Genomic DNA, 16,419 nt, shown 5'->3' on the forward strand with positions numbered 1-16,419 from the left:
AGACATTTATATTTAGAATATTAATGCCATTACCACCAATTATATAAAAATAGCTCTATTAAGACTGTCACCTAATGAAGAGAATTCCTGTTCCCCTAAATCCTCATACATAGCAGTATAAACATAGGTGCCTACTGATCTATGCACAAAGATAAGAAATGGGTATCTAGAAGAAGCTACCGCTAATGAAGAACTCTGACATTAAGGGCACAGGCATGTATGCAGGAGAGAGAGAGAGAGAGAGAGAGAGAGAGAGAGAGAGAGAGAGAAAGAGAGAGACAGACAGACAGACAGAGAGACACAGACACAGAGACACAGAGACACACACAGAGACTGGTTTAAATTCTGGTTTTCACTTCCATTTCTTGTGAATTATTAGACAAACACAAAACAGTTTGGTCTTATAAGAAAAAACTATTTGTTTTTCACAGAAAGACCTCAAGTGAAAAGTGTGTTTAAAATCTAATTCTGAGGAAGAAAAGTCAAGAAACCATTGCTCTGTGTTGCTGGAAACTGTTTCATGCATGGTAACCAAGTTTCATTGCTTGAATCTTTTTGGGAAAACAAGGCCACTGAAACTAGTTAGCTCACTGCCTAGCAATAGTCTAATACCCACAGCAGTTCATGTTGGTGAGTTTTACTTCATGATCAGCTTGTTTAATTTTCTTTTAGGAAGACATATGGAGAGGGCCTCTTAAGTTAAAGCAGGAGGAAGCTTGTTTTGAAAAATATTTTTCTCCTAGAGGTTCTCATTCAGCTATTTCCTGATTAGAGCCAGGATTGTTTGCTGCAGAGCTTACGTTGTAACGGGAATTACGAACAGCAAAAGGGGATTCGTCATGTAGTCACACTTAGCTTATGAACACACACTCCAAGTCATATTCTGTTTATGAGATACTAGGTAAAGTACTATCATCTAACTTTAGCCCTGGGGTGATGATACAGTTGCAAATGATAGGAATAGTTTAGAGACGGCACAATCTGGTTCAGTGCCAGAGAAAATAGCATGGTAAAAATCATGTCAGAAAAAAACTAAGTAAAAAAATAATTGTTTCCAAGGAAAAACACACTTAGTTATGACCTGCTGAAAAGCAAAAGGAAATATTGAAATTGTTTGTAACAAGAATCATTCAAGCATATAAGGAAATTAATTTTCCCCAACATCAATCACTAATTGAGACTTGTTAAACTGAATTCCCCAAGAGAAATACAAGACAAAACAGTAACTATAAATTCAAAATTAGTTTTGCAAAAGAAGGAGGCATAATCATGAATCTGTTTGTTATGTCTTCCATCTCTCCACTTAACTTGAGCACATGCCTTCCCAATTTAAGGGGCAGGCTGCCTCTAAGTGGTACATTAAATGAGCTGTTCAGTCTGTTACTATGGCCTCTATACCATCAGCATCCAAGCACTAAGGCAACACTGGAACACACTTGTTTACTGTCTTTGAGAAATTAGAATATAAAATCAGGAGATGAGGTCTCAGGCTTCCATGCAGACATCATAACCTTAGCCTGAGGATTTTAGCAAATTATGCAGTATTGAAAAAAATATAAATCTTGGGTCACATAAAGAATAATATAAAATTTATTTATTTGGACTATTTTGTAAAATGGTAGAGTCCAGATCAATAACTTTCAGAAATCAAGACTTAAAACCTTCCCAGGCAGATGAGGAAACTGAGCCTTAAGAGGCCAATGGACTGACTGGTTTGGTTAAATGGAAGTCTCTAGAAGACATCAAAATCTGAGCATTCTTGCAAACTACTATCCACAGAAATAAACTAGAGAAAGTACTTACTTTAACTGCTAAAGGTAAAGAAGTAAAAGTTCTAAATTTCTTTTTTAAAGATATAATACTAGACAGTTTTATGGTTAGAATTTTGTTATACAATGCGAAGAAAAGAAATCTCTGGTTCTCCAACATATGAAAGACTATAATATTTAGCCATGCTCATACTTAAGCTAAGTTTATTGTTTTGGGATAAAATAAATTTTTATAGGAAAAGGGAAGTTCTTATAATGTTATCAGTCTTTAAACATTACACTGATATTAGTGAGTGATATTATTGAATGGTTAATTTCTGCTTTTATCCTTTATTAAGTTAAAAATTAATGTAAGCAAAATTTTAAGGGTGCTGTTAAAGGCACAAAAAGTCTCACAATTTAATGCAAATCTATATATTACATTCAGATTACATTTTCTCTTCATCTTCTTTGTTCTGACTTCTATCTTTATCACAGTCACGCACACGCGCGTGCGCGCGCGCACACACACACACACAAATACATGCATGATTCAACTTTTCTACAAGTCTTTTGTTTTGTTTTTGTTTTTTTTTTTCCGGGGATTCATGCCAGTTTTACTTATTTGGTGAGTCTCTGAATTTTAGTGTGGCCATCAGCTGGTAATTATTAATTAAAATTTGTTAGACTCAGTCATGGAAAACATTTGAAAGCTGTTACTCTCCATCTCTGAAAATTTATTTGTAGCCATCACTTTTTTTCTTCTGTGAATGGTAGAGCTCCCAAATCCTGAGCACAGACATCGAATGATTCTTGTGCAAAGCTGGTGCAGGAAGTCCCAGCTGATAGGATATCATGTATGCAGTGGCTATTCTAGGAACAGAAAATAGCATTTCACAACCTTTCTACCTGTCTTCTACAGGTTGTATTCTTTTGGCTTCTCCTTCTTCAGTCTTCCTTGAGCCTTATAGTAGCTCTTATACAGTTAAAAAAAAATTACAATTGACCCATATACTATTTACATGAATATGTGCAAAGAAAATATTCAGATTTATGGGCTAAGATGTAAGTTTATGGTCAGCAACCTGAATAGTAAATCCTTGTTGCGTGGAAGATGCCATTCCTTTGAGATAAATCTATTCTGATACTCTGTGATCTTTCTTTGGGAAAAGTAGGAAAGTTAATAGCCAAGCACAGTTTTGTGAACTTAAAATTATCACTCTATTTTAGACTGGAGAGGAAGATAATTTATTTAAATAAAGAAACTCTGGAATGAGGTTTAGACTTTACATTGGTTTTTAGGCTTAGAGCTAATCACAAATTATTCCGAAAAACCCCACCCTAATCACACAATATATTCTGTTTACAGAAGATACTAGAAGACCAGAAATGCCATTACAAATATGGACAGTAGAGTGTCTGTCAGGTGATGGGAACCAGTAGTTCAGGGTTAGGCTGTCAGAGGCCTGATGGATAATTAGAAGTGCTGATGCAAAAGCAGAATATCTGAGGAAATGGGACACGGTGTGTAAAACCTGCAGCAGATGCCAGAAGCTCTCAGGGAGTGGGCAGGGCACTAGCAACGGGCTATACTAAGTAAATTGCTTCTCAGTCTTCTCTCTTACAGTGTTACTAAGTCTTTTTAACTCTTGACCCTTCAAAAATTCACTTATCAAGGGAAGTGCTCTGGAGAGGGCAGGCAGGGCTCATGGGAAATGAAAGCATAACAAATTTGAAGGATCCATGTATAAAATTGTTGAAGGAGATCAAAGAAAACATGGGTAAGTCTGTATCAGCTCTAAGATGCTGTTTTTTTAATAATCCTCCCTGGAAACTATTTTTTTTAAAATAAAAAAGTGGTTAATAATTCTAAGTGCCCACAGAGTTCATTGCTTTCATGTAACAAATGGGGGTTAATTAGCATGCAGGGAACTCTCTAGAATGTGTTTTTACTATTTTGTGCCAAATTCTTTTCTACATTTCCTATTTTTACTGGTTACTTAGATTTACACTATAACCTACACATACAAAATACAATAGAAACATTCTTTAATGATATAATTGTAGAGCAGATAGAAATATTTCCAATGACTCTATTTAACAAAGCAGTGGTACTTAACAAATTTTCCTCTTTGGAAAAAATAAGAATAAAAAAGTGAATATGGTATTTCATAACCTACATGTGAAAAAAGAGAGATCATAAATATATGGCTTTCTAAATATCAATCTCATGTCCTGTAAAGTCTAATTTGACTGTGTTTCTTTTGGATACTCCTCCAAAGTAGATTGTTTACACACATTATTCCTAAACTAAATCCCTATTCTTCATAATGTGTGGTGCTCACAGAAGCACGCTCAAGTACCCCTGGAACTGTACCACTCCTCATCCAATTTAAAAGCTTAGTAACTCACAGGAGTTTCTAACAAGTCTGAGTAGAGTGTAATGCACCATCTTCATTAGTATTAATGAGAGAGATACTACCAAATTCTTCACCTTATGACTCTACTCGGGGTCATGGATCTCCACTAGGTTAGCTAGACTCACTGTAAGCTATATAATAGCTGGTAGCAGGCAACCCAGCCAGAAATCCACTGGCCTCAATATTTTCACTGAAGAATTCTAACCGTTTAATATTTACTGTGGACAGGGCTTTTCTGTACTTTCAAAATTTCTCAGTAAGGGAACAAGAAAGGTATAACAGATAACCCTTTTCATCCAAGTCATGCCAGACAGAGTGCTGGCAAGTAATGTCTGGGCTGAAAAATCCTACGATGAGATAATGGGTGTTTGGGTTGCCTGAGAACATGGTGGTAAATGTCATAAGATTTGTGTAAAAGAACACATATGTGCTCTTTGATGAGAGTCCCCTAGCTGATGCGATCATTTCTTAGTGGATTTGCCATTACTTTTTGGTGAAAAAGACGATAGTTCCTAATATGAAGAATACACAGTAATGTTTCCAGTGTACACTCTTCATCCCATGCAGTTACCGACTTTAGGCATCTTCAGTGACTATTTTAAAGTTGATTTTTGATATTTAAGTAATATAAAAAGGCCATTATACATTCGACTATCACTATCATGGTAGAATGTATGTTAGAAGCTGAATCCTTAAGCCAATCATCTATGACAGAAGACAGTGCTTTCATGTATGGTGCGATACAGGTATTGATGAAATTAAGCATTCACTCAGGAGCAGAGCTTTTTTTTTTTAATAAAAAAAATATATATTAAGAGGAAAATTACCTCAGTTCGATTTAAAAAAATACAGAGGATAACATGACTGTGAATGACGTCTCATTCAGCTGTTTTAATAGGAAACATGGAGGTAAAGAAATGTGCTGTGAACACATCATTGACTGCATCAGAGGCAATAACATAGATAAATAAAGCCAGGCTCTTAAGAAAAAAAAAAAACTCCTGTATTTTCAGAAGTAATGATAATAGGGACAAATGACAGCTTTGAATTACTGGGTGGTTGGAGGATGTGATATGGGGAGAATAACCTTCCCACCAAGAGGCAGCTGTGGAGAAAACTGCTAGCAACTGTGACAGGGCTGAAGAACAAAGAGAGATTGATAAAATCTGCCTTATCTGTAAATTGGCTGAGACAATTAAGGATTATTTTGCAAAAAGCTTTTTTTGTTGTTAAGAAGAAATTTAGTTCACATGGTGATATAATATCCAGCTTGTACATTGTAAACCTTTTAGCACATGCAGTAGATATTTTCAAATGAGTCAAAATGAGAAGCTTGTGCAGTTTTAGTTAAAAGCAGCACCACTTGCCATTTTTAAACACAAAGAAAATAAAGCTTTTCAAATAATAACCCTGAATTGTCAAGTTCTAATTTTAAGGGGAAGATATTATCTTTCAGTTATCTTTATTGTGTACATAATGATCAATCATTGAAAAAAACAGAAACACAAAGGAAAAAAATGTACCTACTAGCTGCTAACTCACCTGCTTCCCAGAGGAAATGTTTGTGGTTATTTCTTTCTAATATATTCTACACACTTATGAGAGTGGAGGAAAGGAGACAGGAAGAAGAGGGAGGAGAGCTGAAGAGAGAGAGAGGTAGAGATAGAGTAGAGAAAGAAAATGATAGAAAAGACAGATACAGTAGAGAAGGTGGACAGAGAGAAAGGAGAAAGAATGGAAGGGGAGAAAAGGGAAGGCACAACAAGGCAAGGCAAGAGAAGGGAAGAAAAATGGAAGTTTTTGTTTTCTCAGTGGAATCATGTCAAACAATATTAACATATCCTGTGTATTAACACTTTTTGTTCGATAAGGTAGATATGGTTATTGTTCTGATGCACAAATGATCCAAGACATCTTAGTGATAATTAGCAGTAGTTACAAAAATATTTAGTAGTAGGAATAGTAATAATAGCTGACATTACTAAATAAGCATCATATAATGTCTAAGTATTTCACAAAGATCTCACTCACTTCAGCTCTTATGATATAACTTATTATTTTCTCCTTTGAAAAGAGAATGCTGGAAACAAAATTGGTAAACCAAGTTAGTAAAAGTCTGTTAGCTAGCGCCTCTCAAACTTAGTGAGTTAATTCAAGTCTAATTTGGCATCAAAATTTGTATACTAATCATGGTACCCATAATTTTCCTTTTAAAATTCATCAAGTATGCAAAGCTGTAGAGGCAAAGGGAAGAAATCGTGGTGTCTTCAACATGCAACCTTACACTATTAGAGAAATTCTAACTGCAGAGACAAGGACATAAAAACGAAATGCCACAAGTACAGAATTCGTATTGTACTGTCACAGGGATGCGTCCTTGAGAGAACTTTTGGGTGACCATGGAGTCTACAATGCGAGGTAGAACTTGGGTTCTCACAAAAGCACCAACCAGTATCTAAATTATACCCTGGGAACCGGTGTCTTCAGAGAAAAACTCATTTTTTTCCCCAGTAAAGGTTGAAGGAGAGCCAATTTCTATGATTTATCAAATCTCAATTTAGAACATTTTCACTTTCTTTTTTCACTTTTCAATGGCCGTAATTTGTCTTACTGTGTCTGTTGAGCTAGACCATTCATTCTTTTTAGTGCAGACCAGAATTCTGTAACACATCTTATTATGTGATGCTTCACTTAGCATTCTGTATTTTTAAAATCAGACCCCCAACATTTTTTAATCTTAATATTTTAACATTGTCATTTAGCTCAAAATGTTAATTGAGTATATTTTCATGATGTCTTATTCAAGTTTGATACCATTTTGAACCTTTCTTGGGAACTCAGAAAAAAAATGTGACCAGAACACAGAGTCCTACTCACTGAGAAACTTCACAGCAATGTCCTGTTTTCTTCTTAGGAGTAGAACGGATGAATGTGGCAGCTGAACTCTCTAGGGAGCATTCTGTGCATTTGAACTCAGGGTGGACAAAGAACAGTGGTCGGTGTTGCAATTTTTGGTTCAAATTTTGATCCATGCTTTAATTGAAAATGGAAAAAATATAGAAGATTAAAAACAAATTTCATTTTTTTTTTAGTTCCCAGCCATCTCTACATCAAAGGAGAAACATCATGTACAATGAGAAAAGCAGCTAAACACAGTTCACTGGTGTTTTCATTTTCAGATTTATCTCTCTGCCTTACAACATCCACCGGTGTTATCTGATGCAAGTCTGACAAGGTTTAATACACACTGGCTATTTTTTTTAAGAATGCGTATTTAGAAAAGTACGTATTAGGTGTGCAGTACCTAACTCACCCTGACTTATAAAACAGTCTTTGAGAACTGATAAGAGTGTACATCAGTGTACAGTTCCAATTGCTGTTCTGGAACCTATTATAACAGTGAGATTCAAATGTACCATGAAAATATCAGATTCCCCAGCTCCGTTGATGTTCTCAGTTATTGCCTGGGACATATAAAGACTGAAGTTGTGGTTCCTATTTAATCTGAAGGCACAATGTTGTGATTAGAGTACCCTGGGCATATGTGATTTTTTTTTTCATAGAGGTAGTCATTTTCTTTTCCTTTTTAACTTTAATTTTATTTTTTTCACAATTTATTCATTATATATCCCGATTGAAGTTCCCTCCCTCAACTCCTCCCAGTCCCATCCTTCCTCCCTTCTCCCCCCTTTTCCCCTTCCTCTAGTTCACTGAAAGGGGGAGTTCTCCTTCTTTGCCATCTGCCCATATCTTGTCAGTTCTCAACAGGACTTCCGGAATCCTCTTCCTCTGTGGCATGGAAAGATGGCATCACCAGGGGCAAGTGATCAATGAACAGGCAACAGAATTCATGATAGAGGCTGCCCCTGATCCCCGTACTCATAAATACACATGGAGACTTGATCTGCCAATTGGCCACATCTGAGTTGGGGTTTAGGTCCTCTTCATACCTGGTCCTTGGTTGGTGCATCAATCTCTGCAAGACCCCCGGGGCTCAGAATTTTTAGCTGTGTTGGTCTCCCTGTGGGGCTCCTGTCCCCTCCATGTCTTTTTATCCCCACCAATCTCTTCTTCCATAAGACTCCCTGAGCTCTGTGAAAGTTTGGCTATGAATCTCATCATCTGCTTCCATCCCCTGTTGGGTGGATCCTTTCAGAGGACTCTCTGTAATAGGCTCCAATCCTGTTTCCTCTATTCCACCGCTTCTGAAGTCTATCCTGTTTGCCACTCTGAATGAGATTTAAGCATCCTCCCTAGGTTTAATTTAGTGTTTAGAGTTTCCTTAGGTCTGTAGATGACTATCCTGTATTATACAGCTAATATCCGCGTACAAGTGAGTGTATACCAAGCCTTCCTTTCTGTTTCTGCCTTACCTCATTCAGGATGATCTCTTCTACTTCAATCCATTTGCCTGCAAATTTCATGATTTCCTTGTTTTTAAGAGCTAAGTAGTATTCCAGTGTGTAAATGTGCCACAATTTCTGTATCCATTCCTCCGTTGAGGGGCATCTAGATTGTTTCCAGGTTCTGGCTATTACGAATAGAGCTGCTCAGAACATGGTTGAGCAAATGTCCTTGTTGAATAACTTCTTTGGGTATATGCCCAGGAGTGGTATAGCTGGATCTTGTGGCAGTGTTATTCCCAAGTTTTTGAGAAAGCACCAGATTGATTTCCAGAGTGGTTGTACAAGCGTGCACTCCTGCCAGCAATGGAGGAGGGTTCCCCTTTCTCCACATCCACTCCAGCATGTGTTGTCACTTGAACTTATGATCTTAGCCAGTCTGATGGGTGGAAGATGGAATCTCAGAGTTGTTTTGATTTGCACTTCCCTCCCTGATGACTAAGGATGTTGAACATTTGAGTGTTTCTCCACCATTCAATATTCTTCTGTTGAGAATTCTCTGCTTAGCTCTGTACCCCCTTTTTAAAATCGGATTATTTGTTTTGTTGGTGTTAATTTCTTGAGTTCTTTATGTATTCTGGATAATTGACCTCTATCAGATGTAGGGTTGATGAGGAATTTTTTCCAGTCTATAGGCTCTCGTTTTGTTCTATTGACAGTATCCTTTGCTTTACAGAAGCTTTTCATTTTCAGGAGGTCCCATTCATTAATTGTTCTGTTCTGTTCTGGAAGTTGTTTCCTGGGCCAGTAAGTTCGATGCTCTTCCCCACTTTAATCCCACAGATTTAGTGTGTCTGCTTGTACGTTGAGATCTGACCCACTTGGACTTTAATTTTGTGTGGGGTGACAGACGTAGTTCTATTTGCATTTTTCTACATGTAGACATACAGTTAGACCAACATCATTTGTTGAAAATGCTTTCTTTTTTCCATTATATGGTTTGGCTTCTTTGTTAAAAATCAAGTATCTGTAGGTGTGTGGGTTTATTTCTGGGTCTTCTACTCGATTCCACTGATCCACCAGTCTGTTTCTATTCCAGTATGATGCAGTTTTTATTACTGTTGCTCTATAGTACAGCTTGAAATCAGGGATGGAGAAATCTCCAGAAGATCTTTTATTGTACAGGATTGTGTTAGCTCTTCTGTTTTGTTTGTTTGTTTGTTTTTTGGTTATTCCATATGAAGTTGAAATTGTTCTTTCAAGGTCTGTAAAAAATTATGTTGGTAATTTGATGGGAATTGCATTAAATCTGTAGATTGCTTTTGATAAGATGGCCATTTTTACTATGTTAATCCTACCAGTCATGATCATGGGAGATCTTTCCATCTTCTGATATCTTCTTTAGTTTCTTTTTTCAGAGACTTGAATCTTTTTTTTTTAAATCTTTCAATTGCTTGGTTAGAGTTAAATAAAGATACTTCAATTTTTTTTGTGGCTATTATGAATGGTTTGTTTCCCTCATTTATTTCTCAAGTCATTTGTCTTTTATATACAGGACTACTGATTTTTTGAGTTAATTTTGTATCCAGCTCTTTGCTGAAGGAGTTTTTTCAGCTGTAGGAGTTCCCTGGTAGAATTTTTGGGGTAACTCATGTATACTATCATATCATCTACAAATAGTAACACTTTGATTTCTTCTTTTCTGATTTGAATTTCCTTGATCTCCTTTAATTGTCTTATTGCTCTAATTAGGACTTCAAATACTATATTGAAGAGACATAGAGTGAGAAGCCTTGCTTTGTCCCTGATTTCAGTGGAAAGTAGTCATTTTCATACCTAGTACAGAGTAAAAACAGAATGAGAGAACAAGAAAGAAATAAAGACTTTCAAGATTCATTTTGGCAAGCAAGCATGGCCATAAACCAACAGCAAGACAAACAAGAAAAAGACAATGGCTAGTTCAGCAACTTCTTTGCCTTCACCAAGGAAGCGTCCCAAATTTAAAGCTGAGCTGTTTTCTGTGGAATATAAGGTAGAAAAATACACTGTAGAATGAACTTTTCATGGATTTCATGTTTTCATGGATTTCGGTATCTGAGTCCCACCAGTTTGTATTGCTTTGTCTTTACACAATTTTCTCAAGAAGATTATTATCCTAAGTAATGTTTGGTATGTAAAAATGGACATCAACTGTGTTAAACTATTTCTTGGATGTATTTCTAAACAGCCTGTGATACATTGGAGCATCATGTTCATCCTTCTGGCTCAGAATATTTGACAGACATATATGTGAAAGAGGAACTATTTAGGACATGCTTACCCTGTCTTGGCAGAGTTCGGCAGTCAACTTGTGCTGCATTTAAGTTTGCCCATTTTTGGCAGAATTTTTCTGTCGTGCAGTGAGGGTATTGTCTTTACTTGAGTGGCTCGTTTGCCATATTTGAAGCCATCTCATATGGAGGTTCTTTGATGCTCATCATCTTTGAGGGAGGCGGGGTGCTGCCAAGAGATGATCTGTCTCATTGCCAAAGAATCTTTAAAAGAATAAAACATTCTTAAATGCCATAATCTGTAGGTCTCTGAAGTTTTTGTAAACTACCTATCTTATGTAATCGATCTGTCTACAAACTCCTATCTATCTGTTAAACTTAGTATATATACTCCTGTGATAAATTAGACTAGTGTCTGACATGACTATGAGTTGATTACCTAGCAATTAACTTGCATTATCTAGCATGCTAACAAGTTTTTAATAGCAGTTTAAAAGTATTAGAGGTAACCTTGAATTTGTATCAATATACTAAAGCTTATACCAATGTATCAAAAATATTTATTTTTGCATCAATATGCAAAATCCTATACCAGAGTTAAAATTAAGCTTATTTGTTAATAACAAATAAAATCTTGAGTAGATTCAATAATCTACCTTTTTTCTAATTCCTATAAGATATTCTTGTATACTCCTATTTTTCTTTTTAATCCCTTTTCTCCTTATCTAAGAAAGATAGAAAAAAGAAAAAGGAAAAGAGAAATCCCTGAGTAGAACTTTGTTTCATTCTGAATAAGACCATTAATAATTTACAAACATCTCCCAATGACAATAAAATTTCCTAGCCATAGAAAACAACCAAAAGCATACCCAATTCCCTTTAAGGAAAATTGGACTTCATTCTCATGGATTTCTTTTAGCTGACATTTTGGACATGCAGAAATCCTGTAGGGGGCCCAAAGAAAATTGGGAAAAATTTGTTAATTAAGCAAGCAATAACATTTGTGGTTCAGTCTTTGAATGTTGAGAAATTTCAGGCTTAATAAAAGTCCTATTTGGAATCGTCTAAAATGCTGGACCAATTAAGATTTGCAGCTTTCTTCAAAGAGCTCTTGGGAGCAGGCTTTGATGAGAAACAGTAATTGAAGCTGTTGAGGCAGGAACAAGTAGAATGCTAGACCATGCAAGATGCTGGTCAAGATGTGTCAGTGTCTCAGCATGCTGAAGGGTGAATCCTGACAGGTTTGATCCAGCATCTCTGGTGTCCAGTTCTTTTGTTCTTCAAGCATATAATTTCTCAAAAGCATTATAGAGTTCTAAAATTATAAATGTATGAGATGTGCAGGATGAAACTGAACTGTAAGCCAATTTTATCTATGCTGATTAAAAGAATGGCATAATATATTTTGAGGATATTATAGCATAGGATTTATTATACATGTATTGTTGAAGTTTTGGCTGGAGACATATTTTTCTGTCTCAGTTTCAGAGTTGTTGCCATGTAAAGGGATCAGCAATATAAGTTACTCTTATTATTGAACATACAATCATTATTATGTTGAAATCAAAACAAGGTTAGATAGATCAAAATATCTTTTTGGGCTCTTGCATTAGGCCAAGCTACTACCTATCTCCCAAGAGAAGGCCTCCCATTAGAGAGACAAGCTGGTTGCCTTGAGCAAAAGAAAAGGCATGTTTTAAATAAACTTTATATAAACTCCTTTTTAATTTAGAATTTAAGCATATCCTACACATATTGTACCTGTTTAGAGGTTTAGGCATAGGTTTTTATATATGTTGTAGCTATTTGTCCTATCATATATATATAATGGGCAGTTATACCTTTATAGCCAAACTTTATTTAAACTCCCTCTTATCTTTAGCATTTAAGCATAGACATCTTGTATCTGGGATTTACATTGATTGAGACTATTTTTTGGCTTGCCCCTTATTTATACAGATTGGGAAGTTATGCCTTTGTAGCCAAACTTTATATAAACTCTCTTTTACCCTTAGCATTTAAGTATATCCTAGGCATCTTGTACTTGGGTTTTTACATTGGTTTTGGCTATCTTTGACATGCCCCCTTTTTGATATGGGGTGGACAGTTTTGTTTTTTAAACACATGAATTATAATTTTTGGGTTTTTAAGATATAACTAGTCTGGCATGTACTTTTCCATCTGTAAGCCTCTTGTGTCTTTTTTACATCAGGCATGACCAACATTTGTCCCCCATGAAAATGTCTCATGTTCAAAAGGATAAGGCAGTTTCCAGAGCAGTGTGACATTATCTCTCTTTACATAAACCTAAAAATGATGTGAATCCAACCTTTAGAGCAGTAAAGACATAACAACTATTATTAAGAAAAAAAGAATTTACATGGTTACCTTAAGGAAAATTTTGACATTTTGAATCTTAGACTATCTCTGCAAGTGGCTAAACAGCAGGAGTTGCCATCCTGGCTTTGAATATGTACGTAAGTTTGATCCAGAACTCAGGAATTTGCTTGTTTATTTTTACTTTGTGATGGAAAGAAAGGCATGTGCCTTCACCAACTTGCTCAAATATTTTTTTTCTCTAATTAATATCGTTGTAACTCAAAGCCCTTAAATGAAAATCAAGCAAAGAGACAAGAAAATTTTAAGTTTGGGGTCAGTTGTGCCATTTTACACTGTAACCAGCAAAGCCTAGTTGGTTATTTTTTGGAATTTAGTTGATATTTCAGTAAATAAATTGGTGGACCCTTACCATAAAGAGCTGACAAGTATCTTGCAGCCAGAGAGCTTTGAATTTTAGACATTATTGATCAATTATTAGGAAGATATTTCTTGTCTGTAACTTAGTATTCCAATCCTTGGCTTTTTCCCCATTTTCTCCTTGAACTCTCTTGAAGAAGGTACGGAGAAGAGCCATCACCATTAAACATATTGCAACCAGATCCATGACCGTGACAACCAAAACAAAGCCAAAGGGGATTAAAACATCATCTGCCACAGCATTTTTTACTTTAGATGCAGTTTTAGGCCAAACTCTGTCTACAGGTTTGTATGCCTCTAGTTGCTCTTTTCCCCACCATGGCTGCTGAGCCAAGCTGAGCTGAGCTGAGCCGGCCATAGTGTAAGAAACTATGCTCTTGTACCCCTTCAGTTTTGTTAAGTTACCTCTCAGGTCTGCCCTGTCATTCACTCCAGGGCCTGTTTGAGAGTCTTTCTTAAAGAGACAGAAATTGACCTGGGGGTTTTTAGGTTTTAAGTTTGGGTTGTTTCACGGGGAGCTTATTCTCCCCACCAAATTATGTTAAAGTATGAATTAAAGGGTCTGGATACTTAGATTAATTGGGCGGCATTTGTTGTATTAAGTAATTAATATTTATTATTGATACATCTTTTATTGTGTAACCAAATCACCACACAGAGACTAGGATTTATTTAGTTAACCTAAAAAACAATGCTGGGCAATAGTTATTCCATCCTAAACTTCCAAGGCTGCAGTTCCTACCATTCAGATTTCCCACATTATACTTGCTTTTAGTGATATCTTAAATCCAGTTCATTTCTCCATGTCGTTCCAAGAACTCTCCTCCAGCCTCTCCTCTCCCAGCTTCTCTGCTGCCGCTTCTCCTCTTCCTCGGCCTCCCACTCTTTCCTGTCCTCCTCTTCCTTCCTCTTCCTCCCACTCTGAACCAGGATGTTCCTGCCTAACCTCTCCATTGCTCAACATTGTGGCTGGTTGTTCTAACTGACATTTTAGAGAATAAATGGTGGCACATTTACACGAACTTGAGTCAGGTGATGCTTAGAATAAACATCACAGTGCAATGTCCAGTTTGAAACCAGATAGTGGGGGAGAGAAATCAGCGTTTGAATGAACAAGGGTAAGGTGTACACATTTCAAAAGAACATTATACCAACAGTTTATCTTATGGTATTATTTAATTCTCACTGTATTGGTTAATTAAATTAAAATTAATCACTGCTTATTCATTCCTTATATTAGACTATATAAAATAAAGACAAAGTTAAGAAATTCTGAATGCTCAGCCATATTCTGTTCAAATAATTCTTAATGAGAGTGTCTAATGTTGAGCAGTTGAGTGGTTGACGACCAGAGCATAAACTGTTGCAGTCACTAACCATGTTTGCATCCAGAAAAAGTACTTCTTTCACTTTCAGAATAATAGCCACAAGGATCTGGACATTGTGTTTGATTTTTTTTCCCAAAACATCATTGTTATTATATAATTTAGTCATTTATGTAATTGATTCTTGGAACAAGAAGATAATATTAAGAAACTTGAATTATGAGAAGCATCTGAAATATTACTGAACATATATAAACATGTTCAGTACACAATAGAACATATTATGACATATACAGAACCACATATATTTTGGCTATATGCCAATTTACAACAACTAGGGCTATAAAGGAACAAACAAAAATCATTTTAAAACCATAGAGGCTACCCTCTAAAGTTCTACTTGAAATAAATCATTTCAGTCATAATAATAAAAATGAAACAAAGTAATGTCCTGCAACTAAAAAATCATTTGCATTCTCAATTCTTTTCTGTCAGAATAAATCCATCCCTTAAAATAAATATCCAGCTTACACAGAATGCAAGGATTCAACACCTTATCACTTAAAAAATCCTCCCATTTCTCTTTGGGAGTCTGAATAAATTCTGGTTCACAGAATAGAGTTTTCATTATGGAACTGATATATTTCAACAAAGTTTAATATTTTTAAACTCAAATGGCTTTTGATAAAATATTTAAAGAGTTTATAAGAAGGTAGCTATTACAGTGAATTGTTAATTATTAAAATTACTTGTTACAAGGAATTTTTTAATTCTTGTAATGCACATAATATTTTTCTTAGTAATTTTAAAATTTCAGTTATAGTATAATTACTTCATATCCCCACTTCACTTTCCTCTTCCCAGTTCCTACACATCCTCTCTTGTTCCTTCTCAATTTCATGGCCTCTTTTTCTTTGAGTATTATTACTACATGTGTATGCATGTATGTATAGATATATAAACACTACCTACTTAGTGGTTTAGTGTTGCCTTATGTATATAATTTCAGGACTGACCACTTGTTATTGTATAATCAATTAAGGGGCTAAAAATCATTTTACTCCTGAGTCTATTTCCTAATCATTCCATAGGTTACAGGTTTTACATTTAAGAAAATAAGAACAAGGTTACATGTGTAATTGAATGTGTTGCCTTCTTTTCTGGGAGCTAATTTTAGTAAAACTTTGCATCAGTTATCTGATGCAGAGCAAATTGGATCCTGATCATGAGCTACTATCTAAAGAACATCTTCATGATGTTCTTGTCCTGTTTAGTTACCTTAAACTCCACAAATGGCACAAGTAGTAATTTCTTCAGTTATCCTTTTGAATTTCATTAGTCTTGAAATAAGAGTCTTATAGAGCACAAGAAAATTTGAAACAAAAAAATGAAAAAAAGTATGCATTTCTAATTCATAGAATATATAGCATCAGTAAATATATTTTGTTGTCTTTGCAAGGAAATGATATGATTCAATAATGTGTGATGATGTCTAATTTAAATGTTATAAAATACCTTTTTTTGAAACCTGTCTCTTTTACTAAATCAAATAAAAA

At 35.5% G+C, this 16,419-nt stretch overlaps 1 pseudogene; it reads left to right on the forward strand.

Annotated features, from left to right (window-relative positions):
* Positions 1–16,419, forward strand: part of LOC129672452 (60S ribosomal protein L10a-like) — a 144,652-nt pseudogene that overhangs the window by 61,734 nt on the left and 66,499 nt on the right.

This window comes from Psammomys obesus, unplaced genomic scaffold (genome assembly GCF_907164565.1).
Source record: "Psammomys obesus unplaced genomic scaffold, mPsaObe1.curated_primary_1811, whole genome shotgun sequence".
In the NCBI taxonomy this organism is placed as follows: domain Eukaryota; kingdom Metazoa; phylum Chordata; class Mammalia; order Rodentia; family Muridae; genus Psammomys; species Psammomys obesus.